The sequence below is a fragment of the Thermobia domestica genome, chromosome 5 (assembly GCF_964235325.1).
Source record: "Thermobia domestica chromosome 5, izTheDome1.hap1.1, whole genome shotgun sequence".
NCBI classification, from domain to species: domain Eukaryota; kingdom Metazoa; phylum Arthropoda; class Insecta; order Zygentoma; family Lepismatidae; genus Thermobia; species Thermobia domestica.
The window spans coordinates 266,782,061-266,794,686 of NC_137458.1; the positions used below are offsets into that span (position 1 = coordinate 266,782,061).

Sequence of the window (12,626 nt, forward strand, 5' to 3'; positions counted from 1 at the left end):
ATTGTGGCCTTCAGCATCGATATATTTCTGAGTACGAGTCACGACTGCTTCCGTACTTCGCACCAAAACGTCCAATGCCATTCAATCTCATCCCAAAGAGTGTGTCCGGGCTACGTGGTTTATGACGATACACCTCATCTTACTGTACCCCGTAAGAAAAAAGTAAGATATATGTAGAGAGCGTGCAGGAAACTCGATGGCCTCCTTCGTCTTATCTACTGGTCTGGTACAATTTGATCCAGGTATGCTCGTACAGCCCTATAATAGTGCTGCGGGGCGCCATCTTGTTGGTAATAAAACTTTTCATTGTACGAAACGGCAAGGAAAATGGAAGTATTGTTAGGTAGTTTTGTCTAGTTACAGTACCGTCAAAATGGAAAAACACAATGAGTTCCCTAAGAGATAAACCACATCACACATTTACAACATGTTCACACCTTTTTCAAGAGTAATATGAGTCTCATCTTCAGTCCAGTACACATAATTATACCTACCTATTGACAGTTCCATTAAAAAAATGAAATTTTTGAGCTTTACGTCCCACGGTTATGCCACTTAGGCTAAAGGAGACGATGATGATGAGTAATGAATAAAATGGTGGAATGAAGAAAGGAGGAGGAACGGGAGAACCCCGAGGAAACCCACACACACGGTGTTTGTCCACCACAAAGTTCACCTGGCGGGGCTGGGATCGAACCCCAGAGGTGGACGTTCTACCACTGAGCCACCGCTGCCCCCGACAGTTCCATTAAGTTTGAATTGTGCTTCATTGAACCAATATTACCCATAATTCTCGGATCACGTATAACTATCTCCTGAACCCATTCGTAAAATTGTATCCTAAGATCTGAATCATTGTCACTTAGGCTAGTTGTTGCACCAGCCTTGGAATTTTCACACGTAACTTACCTTTCTTCAGAATGCGTGCACACTACTAGCACTTACCAGCACTTGGAGGCTTAGTGCTACAGCGTTGACTTCTGGTGCGTGGGATTCCTGGTTCGACGCCACATTACGCTAAGTGAACCTTGTGGTAGAGAAACACCGGCTAAGTGGGTTTCCTCGGGATTCTCCTGTTTCTTTCCACTTTCTTCATTGCACCATCTCAGGCTATCTCATCATCACTGTCTCCTTTAGCCTCACGGCCTGTCCGTGGGATGTAAAACTGAAATATTTCATTTCTGGTACGTAAAACTAACGATTTCATTGCATTTACAAAAATCCTGAAACGACACGATAAATAGTCAGTTTTTCATAACTTGTTCAAGGGGTGGGGGTGGGGCTTAGAACCAGGAAACCCAGAATGAAGTATGTGCCAACAGTCTTCAAAACTTTTTATAGATAATGGTAATGAACTATTTTCATCTTAGAAACGCTTATTATGATTATTTTCTGCTTCTCAGCGATTTTATTATTTTCTACTTCTTAGCGCTTTTGTTGAAGTCTAATATATATTGTTTAAAAAGTTTTTATTATTTTTGCTGTTTATTGCGTTCTTGAAATCTGTCATTTCTCTTTTAAGTTTATTTAATTTTTCCAGTTTTTCGCTATACCCAATTGTTTAGTTAAGTACCTAAACTGAAGGTAGGAAACTAACTTCCTATAAAATAGCTCGGCCTATGAAACATGCGTGATAATATATATTTGTAAATAGAGCTATGCGTTATGGAATTATATGTGAACTACACACGCTATTAACACTATAATCTGTTAAGGATCTTTATGGTCTAACTCCGAAGATTTTTATTAGATTTTGATAACAGTTTATAACGAATCTGCGAGAATGTATGTCCTTTGAAACTGAAAAACAATAATCAAAATCTGATATTTCAAAATCGACGGATCTGAACCGAATCGAACACATCTGGGATGTGATTGAACGTGACGTCAGAGCGCATCTTGCCCCTCCCTGGAATTTACGGGAATTAGATGACCTGTGTGTGCACATGTGGTGCCAACTTTCTCCAGCTATTTACCAAGGATCATTGCGTCCATGGCAAGACGCGTCGCCGTTGTTATCAGTGCCAAAGGTGAACATACTGACAAATAGGTAGGTAGTCATATGTTCTGGCTGATGTGTACGTATATTTTGCCTCGACTCAAATTTCGAGACGTCTCGTTTTGAATTCGAGTAGAGTAGAGACAGAAACTGTCGAGTCGAGACAACATTTTCTCGAGGCGAGTCGAGACAGGTTTAAGTCTCGACTCGACTAGTGCGCATCCCTATTTGTACATCAATACCAAATTCAAATACTATAGCAATAATGTTATTCTACTTCACCAATCACATCGTAAGAAATTCAGCAAACGTTTTAGATTCCTCCATATGCTGTCTGGTTTTCCATGTTGATCTCAAAAACTCTATGGAATCTTCAACTATGAGCAGCGACGTCGATTTTTGTATAACTTTGGGCAGAGGGAGACGTTCAGTTACGTGTGTTTCGTTATTAGATACCTAGCAAGTCCTGGGATGCCCAAGGAAACTTTGGGATCCCAGCCTTCCTCGGATCCCCTAAGATCGGCGCTCATGATGATAATGAGGAATGTTCTATAGTTTTCAATATTCCAAAGAGTATTTGTTATTAACCACGATAGAGCGTAATTTTTAGATTTAAATACTATTTGTAGCGAGGATAAATTTCAGGCGCTACATCCTTTGTTTATGTCTGACTGATTGAAGCCAGCATTGGTTCAAGTTTTATCTTAATATCTTTTCTGGTAGTACTTATACTTTGTGTATCTATATACTATTAATAATGCTATTTACGTAATCACAATTTACACATGCGCTTGCATTAGAACAGATCACTCGTGTGTTGTAATCTTCACTTATAATAAGTAGCACATTTCACAAGTTTAGTTGTGTGTATTATTTACCCAAGTTTCCTACGCTTTCTTTCGCCAACAATACTGGTATCGTGTTTAAAATTACCAACTTTATCAAACAGAAAAGTTGCAGTGCGTGAACAGGACTGAATGGAACATTAAATATAAGAACTATCAAGATAATACGATTAAAAATAAATAATGACCATACTTAAAAAAAAGCCGATCGACCGTGACAGGATTCGAACCTGCAATCTTCGGATCCGAAGTCCGACGCCTTATCCGTTAGGCCACACGGTCCTGAAGATCTCATGTAGATCAAATCGATAAAGCAACCTGCTGAGTGAAGCGAGACCGCCAAAATTTTTTTATTGATTTATGATTCACTCGTATTTTGTTTCGTTTAGTTGGTGAATCTGATATGAATTTAAGTCAACTTAAGTTACAAATGAAGTGAACGTGAAGAAGTCTTCAATTTTAATTGGATCAATTTTTGCAGGAAAATGCAGGAATAGAAGCAGATGTAAACAGCAGAATTACGGGGCAGCGGTTGGATGAAGTGGAGAAAAACAGCAGGACTGTTGTGTGACCGTAGAATACAGTAGAGACCTGCACGGGCCGGGCTTGGGCGAGCCGACTCTGTTATTTCTTTGGGCCGGGCCGGGCTTGGGCGGACCGACACTGTTATTTCTTGGGCGGACCGACACTGATTTCTCTTCAGGTTGGGCCGGGCTGGGGCCGATCAATTGCAATTCTTTAATAATTATTGACTTTCGTTAAACGATAATTTGAATAAAGCGAAACGTTGAAGAATTGTGTCCGTGAAAAATGTTACAAAGAATGCAATAGCTATTTACAGTTTGTGTTGCTTAGCGGCTCCACTTTCACTATAGAGAATTGCAGGCATTATGCGGTAAATTGAGCTCTGACCTTGACCTTCACTGAACTCAAAATATAAAAGGAAGGGGTGGGAATGTTTTGCCTGTCGCTAAACAATATTACCATCTTCACTTTATGCTAAAAATCAATTAAGTTAGATTTTTGTTACAGGGATTGTTCTCTCGATGACAGGCAAAGTTCTAGGAGGCAATGGTGCCATTCGGGAGGCAAGCGTCAGGTTGTGAACCAAATTTTAGAAAATGTTTCTGAGGGTTAGGTCAAATTTAGTACTAAATTTTGAGAAAGATTTGGGCTCGAGCTAATTTTTTAAAAAAATTATCGGGCCGAGGTCGGGCCAAAAAGTTTTAAACTATATTGGGCCCGGGCCGGGCTTGGGCCGAAAATCTCCAAAACTTTTCGGCCCCGGGCTGGGCCGGGCCTAGGTACGTTCGGGCTGCTCGGGCCGAAAAATTCGGCCCGTGCAGGTCTCTAGAATGCAGTGAGACCTGTCTTATTAGACGGAGAGGAATGTTGGACGACGAAGAGAGAGGAACGGAAGTTGTATGTTGCGGAGATAAAGATGCTGCGGTGGATGTGTGGATGGACGTGAAAGGACAAAATTAAGAATGAAGTGATCCGGGGAACAGTAAAGGAGAGACCAGTTGTAGAAAACATGCAAGAAAGTAGACGGAGATGGTTTGGGCATGTAATAAAACCTCTGAAATACGTAGCCCACCGAGTAGATGCTATAGAAATTAGTGGGAAACGAGCCCGAGGCCCGCCTGGTGCAGTGTGGTGTCACAGCAGATATAACAGAAGATAGAAACACAGAACAGCGATCCGAAAAGCAGACCCCAGCTAACTGGGGAAAAGGCTTAGAAGAAGAAGAAGAAGAAGAAGAAGAAGATGATGATGATGATGAAGAATTAGCATATTTACTTACTGTTTAAAAATACATCATTAAGCATGAACATGACGTTTCTTTCTTGCGGCAGGACTATTGTACAGGATGGCCATAAGATCCCTTTATACCCGAACTAAATCCATGTAACAATGTAAGATGTTAAGATATTTTAAGATTTATACCTCCTGTCATAATCATTGATATAACAACAGTTTATATGATTTTCGAGTATGCATCTGCCACGTGACTGCCCGCAGAGGGATGAGAATGAAGTCTCTGCATTGACCACTTCATTGTCTCGCCTTTCCGTGTTTGGTGAACAATAATGGCAGATGCCAGTGACTTCACTTTGGAGGAGCGCTTAGTGACAAGTGTGAAGGTCCATGAACGGAAGCACATGCACAACAAAAATATACCACAAGTGATGGATGGGTTTCGTGAACGGTTCGGTAAGGAGCCACCAAGTCGTCAGACTTCCATCAAGTAGTAGAAGATAGGTTTCCGCCTGGGAAAGGGTTTGGTAATGCCCCTGGCTCTGGTCGTCCATAAACCCAAAAGGAAATGTGTGCACAAGTTAGTGCGTCAGTGATGCGTTCGCTTTGTAACCGTTCTGCAAATCTTCTATTACTAGATATTATAAATGTAGGGACGAAATAAATACAAATGTATAGGAACTTTTTGGCTACCCTGTACACTGATAACTGTTGGGCCTACTTGAAATACTGAGTTTGACATTCCTGCCTAATGAGATAGAGCCTAAAACTATGATTAGGCCTAACTCTTAAATTTTAATTTTTGTGCAACTGTAATATTAAAGATGAGAGAAAGTCCTACATCAGTTGATAGATGACGTCAAGTGAACAAAATGGCAATCTCGAAAGGAAAATACTCATGCGTAGTTTTCGAGAAAAAGGGTTTTTGGCGCTAAAAAATAAGTCGCTTGTTACCAATTGTAACTGATAGTTCTTATTCTGCTCGAACAAATTATCTATTTATGTACTCTATTTCTAAACAAGACGCTCTTAAGCTGTAGATTGTATCTATTGTTTGACACACATAGTCCTAACCGTAATGCACATACTACTTGTCAAGCTTGGCTAAAATGAAGAAGTCAATGAAGGACCCACCCAACCAGGTACATTCTAGGAACGTGCCATTTAAGTTCCATATGTACCGTTTACGTACCTGGTACTTGAAAAATGTACATTTCATATGCATAGCACGTGTCGCTAGGTACGTGCCTTTCGAGGAATTTCTGACACTTGAAAGGTACTTTTACATGCTTCACTGGAATGTGAGGAATGTGAATGGCACATACCCCATGTACCATGGCATGGTTGTGCGTAAGTTTCGTATTGCGACTAGGGTTGCCAATTTAGCCACTTTGTGACGAGATCTGGCCATTTTGAGAACGTCGTTAGTCACATAATTTCCAAAGAGCCAATAGTGGCTTTTTAGCCATATGCTTTTCACTTCTATAGCCACTTTCTGAGTTTAGCCACATTGTAATATATTGTGTGTGTCATTTTGCAATTTTCTGACGTTTGATGCGTTCTCTATTTGTAACATTCTAAACCCCACTGGCAGAATTGTCCTCATAAAATTAGCATTGATGGTTATATTGTGACGTTACACAGCAGAGAATTAGTTCAAAACCTGTACGTTAAAACTAGACGTTAAATAAAATTTTCGGGAAGACGTAAGTGTAAGTATAAACTAACTCCTTAAAGAAATTCAGCCTGATAATATAGACATCCTTCAGGAAATGGTTATACTTCCTTTTCCATTATTATTTGGCTATGAAACAAATGCCGGAGACATATACAACCGCTATATACAACAGTGTGGTGTTGGAATGTGTAATGATTAGGATGTGATGTTTTATTTTATTTTTTTGAAAGTTCAACACTTCCAATGTACCCGTAAAAATGTACTAAAGAAATAGTGCCCATGTTTTTTAAATATTCAATTAGAACTGGACAATCTACATGAAATTTGCAATCGATCAGTGAAAACGTCATCTTTCTAGAGCCTGTAGTTTCTGAGATCTCATTGTCGAGAAACATATATGTGTATTTTAAAAGAGCTCCAAAGATGGCAGCACAATTCATTTGCATGTATTTCGGAGAATGCTTACTAAAGGCAAAGGCCTTTGAACAATAAATTAAAAGGATAAACTTTGTGACAAATATTTATTTCAGTAATTTATTTAAACTACACTCTTTTAAAAATATTTGTCTTTGTTATAAACGTGAAATCACAAATAACCGTAAATCAAAGGTTTGAATGCTAAGATTATAGGTTAGAGCTCGGTCGCTCGTAAATGTTACTGTAGTATTTTACTAGATAGTTAAATTGCCACACAGATGCCGGAGGAGGGCATATATTTTCAGAGTTAGTTGCTTGGCTTTTTTTAAAAGTACAAGCTTCTAAATTCGAACGTAAAAATGAAGCGTTAAGGTTTTAGTATTTAAGTACTCGCACCCCCAGTTGCATAGCACTGCTCTAAGGAACATTACTGACATGCCTAGTACATTCCTGGCACATGCCAATGCCAAGTAAATGTGTCAAGTACATACACGGTACGTGATATACACATAATAGATACATTCCTCGGTATGTGTCATGCACGTACTTTTGGGCGGAAGTAACCTTATTCCTTACATGTGTATTTCACATGATTGCTCTATTCACGTACCTATCATGTACATTCCAATGTACCTCGAGGAACATTCTTTACACATGATCAGTATGTACTTGTGTTGGGTGGGGACGAATTCTTCACGCATAAGAAAATTTTACTAGTTTTTGAAATGAACTGGAATTTTACTGATTTCTTCTTTGAAACTAGTTAAATGTTCCTCGTCTTTTAAAAATGCATTTGCATTACAAAAGAAAAAAACAACAATATTACTGTACTTAAATGGAATTCACAATTTACGACTGACATGACAGTCCTTATGAGCCTGAGCCGCTCCAACGCCATCTGTTAGTGATAGGCTGAACTAAGTCCAGCCTAGCGACCAATACACGGTCAGCGCCCTGCGTCGTCCAGTCTCTAACAATCATATCAGGAGACCTGTGGCTCCTTTTATTCACGTGACTCCCCAGTTTACCTCACGACGTTTGGTTTAGGCCAAAAAATTGGAAAGCACCGGCCAGGAATCGAACCCGGAACCAGACGGACATAACTCAAACTCTCTAATCACTAGGCTATAGTGTTCCCGCAATTTGACTATTAAATATTAAAATTATTATAATTATTCATCAGTTTTACGTTATCTCCATTTAACGAATATCGGAAGCAACGAACGAAGTCTGAAATATCCGCTTCAGTTTGAAAATCCTTATTTTAAACTTAAAAACACATGTTAAATGTCAAATAAAAATTTGTATGTATTTATACAGCGTACAAGTATTTTACATTGGCAGATTAAATAATGTGCTTGATTGACAGTACACTACTCTATTATTCATTTTTCTCTCGTAATGCAATATTGTGGATCTTATAGCCACTGCAGATTTAGTGTGGGATCTAACGGCCAATAGGCAACATCGAAGAGCTTTCTATCTGCCTTTTTATCCATTAAAACGAGGGATAACTTGTCATGAAACTTAATTTTGACGAAGCGAGGAATATTTAAATAGATTTGAAGAAGAAAATATATGAAATATATAAGAATTTTTTTATGTAATTCACCATATAAATCAGTTAGCTCGAGGGCAAAAATGGCGCAGGGGTTCGACACCCTTACACAATTTTCCACTATATTATCATTTAAATATTATCAAATTTTAAGTAATAATCTCGGATAGAATTGTGTAACACGTCAGAGAGCGATCTTTTTTTTTTTTTTTTTTTTCGATTTTTCTCTAATTTTTCCAGTTTTACTTTCAAGTGACGATAGGAATAAAGATGGTGAACGTGAACGTGAACGGAATAAGTATGGTGAACGTGAAAAAGAAGGAAAAAAAACGAATTTGTGATTTCAGTTCGTTCACATATTTCGAAAAACAGATTTTTGGATGCATATCCCAGTCGTTTTTCTAGGAAAATCCAGAAGGGATAATTCTCAAAAGCGATACAGGTGATTTTGTTCTTATTTGATAAATAAATAATTTCTTTAATAACCTGACAACATGGCAAAACTCATTTGTCTCGAAAAAAAAAAAAATCATAAGGGGGAAGTTTATTTTGAAAGTGAGTTTTCCTTTTTTTTTAAAAAAAAAAAAAAGCGATTTTGTTCATATGTCATTAAACTCTACCATGATGCGCAAATCACTTGTCCCGAAAATGTTTACATGGTTGGTTTCCTTTTTATATTTAACATTATTTACTATATTCTCAAATACGATTCATGCAAATTTGTTGATATCTCATATAAACAAATGTTTCATAAATAATCCTAATACGTCATTTGTTATTAAAAAGTCCACAAATGTTAGCTTACTTTTGAGGCTGTTTTTCCTTCGAGTGAGTGTTACGAAAACAATTTTCGTTATTACATAAATAAATGTTTCAATAATAACTGCAGCATAACATGATTTAGGTTAAGAAATTAGAGCGAGAAAATTCAGTACGATGGTCCATACCTTTTGTTTGCACATATAAACGCGAAATTAAATAAATTGACTTCCTAAAATATTTTTTTCTTTTTCTATTAATAGTTTATTGGCACCTTTCCTACAACCTGAGATTCCAATTTTGCTCAGCGTCAAAACCCATGTTTCAGTTGCAAATAATAATAATAATTATATAGTCTATGCATGGTGAGTTATTAATGTTTTCACATGCTGAAACGGAACTTTCAGTTCGCTTTTAGTATATAAAAGTCCAACCCCCCAAGCAAAACTCACTAGGTATTGTCTACACCCTTCGATATAATAACGTTTAAACCATATTTATTGTTGTAGTATATTGTATAGTAACTTAGCCTACGCGATTGTAAATATAAATAAATGCTCTTCATTTTGTTCGACCAACTACTTTATCAATTTGTGGTGTTTATACTATGAATCATAGAACACTAAAACTGTGTTTGAGAGCTAAGACTTAGGTTCACGCAACTCGAGTAATTTCTAGTATCGCCTTGAAAACGAGATGAGAACTGTCATGTTTCTTGTCGCTTTGAATTTAAAAATGCACTTGTCATCTCCACTCTCGACACGAGACTTGAAATTTCTCGCCTCCTGGGTAACACTAAGTATGAACTACGATCACATTGTCAATTATACTTCCGCCACTCTTAATTCCGGCCTAGCTAAACTCACTTGTTAACCCTCGCTCACCTGCAAACCCATACAGTTAATGTTATGTGTTGAAATTTAGTGTATCTCCTAAAATTCTGCAATAAGTTATGGATGTACAGCTTTTGCTTTTTGGTGTGACGTGGAACAGCCGAGTTCTTTTAAGGATACGAAGTCATCAGCACGAACAACAAGACGCTCTGCTTTCTGTTTTAGATGGTAGTACTACATGATTGGTGATTGGTTCATACAGTGACACCACTATAGTATTAGCCACAACTAGGTATGCATCAATTGCAAATGTGGAGTGGGGCGATCTACCTTCATTGATAATTCATAGAATTTTTAATGCATCACTTGTTTTCGTGAACGAATACGACATGCAAATAGTTGAATTCGGCATATCAGCGAAAAGCATTATTGACTAATAAAAATGATTAAATTAAATAAGTAGAATATGGCATGGGAGTTGATTCACACCAACCCGTATCTATTCCACGCTGTTTCATTAAAGCATGAGAGGTAGGTTTTAATTTCTTTTTTAGAGAAGTAAGTAAAATAACCCTAATTTACCTCAAGATGCTTGGTACAATATTTATTTCCACTATGTATACAATGAGATTAATTGCACAATACAATTTACAATAGAAGTTACGTCAGGAGAACAATAATTCAGGCTTAGAATGTCTTTTCTAGCTAACTTTTACAAGATGTAATCAAACTTACAGGTGAAGGTAGAGACCTCCCATCGAAAGTCCGTCGTTACGTCCTTTGCACATGGCTCACTCCAATTCACCCTCAATGTCTAGGCTGTATCCGACCTCTTTCTCCTTTTTCCGTCGCCTTATATTTCCAATTTTATCAGTTTTTTTTTTTTGACATCAAACACTTGATGACCTTTTCTTTTTTCTTTTTCTTTCTTTCTTTCTTTTTCTTTTTTCTTTTCTTTTTTCTTTCTTTTCTTTTCTTTTTTTGCAAAAAAGCCTCGTTACCCTCTATCTCAGGACAACAACTTATCATCTCTATTTTTCCCTCTTTTTTTTCTCATTAAGTGTTTTCAACACATTATGTATTTGAAAAATTGTGTTCGCAGAACAGAACGATAAAGGCTTTGCCGTTTATCTAATGCTGAAAAATTCTTTTTTCCATTGTTTACAATGAGAATTCGCGCACTAAACGCTTTTCCAATGTTAAGACTATGGCATTCCGTTTTTCGGTGATTATTCCTCAATAGTATGTCCGATCGGGACATGCGACCCTGTACGATACTCAGCGCGCGTCTCAAAGCAGCATGTCAAATTTGGTGAATAATGGTTCAGGCATCTCGGAAGAGTATCCGGGCAAAGATTAGCTTCGTTGCAACCAGTGTTTAAAATGTCTGTTTCACATCAGCAATGTACAGGCAATGAAAAGCATTTTTAAAAAATGTATAAAGAGAAGCAGATAGGATATGCAAAATGCTTTATAGAGCTATTACAGGCTATTTTTCTTCATTACCTTGGCATTTACTCAAGTTTGATTGTAAGAATTTATAAAACTATTTTATCAAGGTGGTTTGTTAGGAATTGAGAAATCTAATTACGTTATAATTGGGTCATCGTCGCTTCCAATGGAATTACCTTAGCATCAGAGATAATTAAGTTAAATTAAGGCATATAAAGCAGTATTTTAGCTCTTATGTGCAAGTACGTACATATTTTTCATTTAGTGCAAAGACATGTCTAATGGGCATAATCGTGCGACGTTAAACTCAAAGATTTTTTTTTTCAAAGGCATGTATGAATAATTCTTTGCCTACTTGTTGAAAAAGAATCCATATTTTACAAGCAAACGGATGTTCCAAAGTAGAATAACTTAGTTTTTATATTTCGGTTACAGTAGATTTAAAACAGTGGCCATCGCTTCCCAAAGGCTCCTTGTTTCAAAAACTATGCTGTGTAGCATGTCTATACTACTTAACAGCACACACTACAATTGAGGAGTTTCATGCAATAAGGGCGTAAGCCTGAAACATGCAGTTAGAGAAAAACCATGTTGAAAATTTAAGTTGTGTTTTTTCTTACATAAAACAATGTCATATGCAGCATTTTATTCCGATATTGAATTGAAATGTTACCAGGAGGCTAAACAAGGATGGCAAAAGCCACAAATGCGTTTGATGCAAAAAGGGCGTAAACTCGCTTACATCCTTGTTACATCAAACTCCTCAGTTATTATAGGCAGTGGTTTAGTTGGACTTAAATCAACTGTACGCTGTTCCGAAAAACTTTGTTGATGGTCCTCTCCAACTGACCCTTCTGGATCGGCTATTGATTTGAAATGGAAGAGGGTATGTTCCAGAATAATGGTATAAATTTACATATGGACAGTCAATTTACCTGTATCCTGGATTTAAAACAAATTTACATTGCAATGGGCGGCTGTCAAAAATTGTAGAAGGAAATTATGTGGTAGTGTACTAGAGTCAATAATTGGTACTAGCACAACGAATCAGCATTTTTCGTTGTCGATTCGAGGTAATTGTGGGAAATAAGTCATTAATAGGGTGTATAGCAAGAGCGACAAGATAGATTCTTGGCGAATACCACAACACGGACAAAATAGTTTACAGAGTATCATTGATCTGAGCATAGACTTCACAATAGACTTTGTCGAATGACTTTTCAATGCCAAGATTAGTAGTAGGAAAGATGATTTACGATGTTGCATGGCAGCCCAATTTTTATTCATTAATCTCTTAATTCTTTCATTCTGATTTATAGTTCGTCTG

General features: G+C 37.4%; 1 protein-coding gene and 1 non-coding gene across 2 annotated transcripts in view; one reads left to right on the plus strand and one right to left on the minus strand.

Annotated features, from left to right (window-relative positions):
• The window catches only part of LOC145686585 (uncharacterized), a 104,429-nt gene that overhangs the window by 15,552 nt on the left and 76,251 nt on the right, over positions 1-12,626 (plus strand). The gene's annotated exons all lie outside the window — the stretch shown is intronic.
• TRNAR-UCG (transfer RNA arginine (anticodon UCG)) lies at positions 3,054-3,126 on the minus strand. Its single transcript has one exon. It is a non-coding gene; the product is annotated as a tRNA-Arg (tRNA).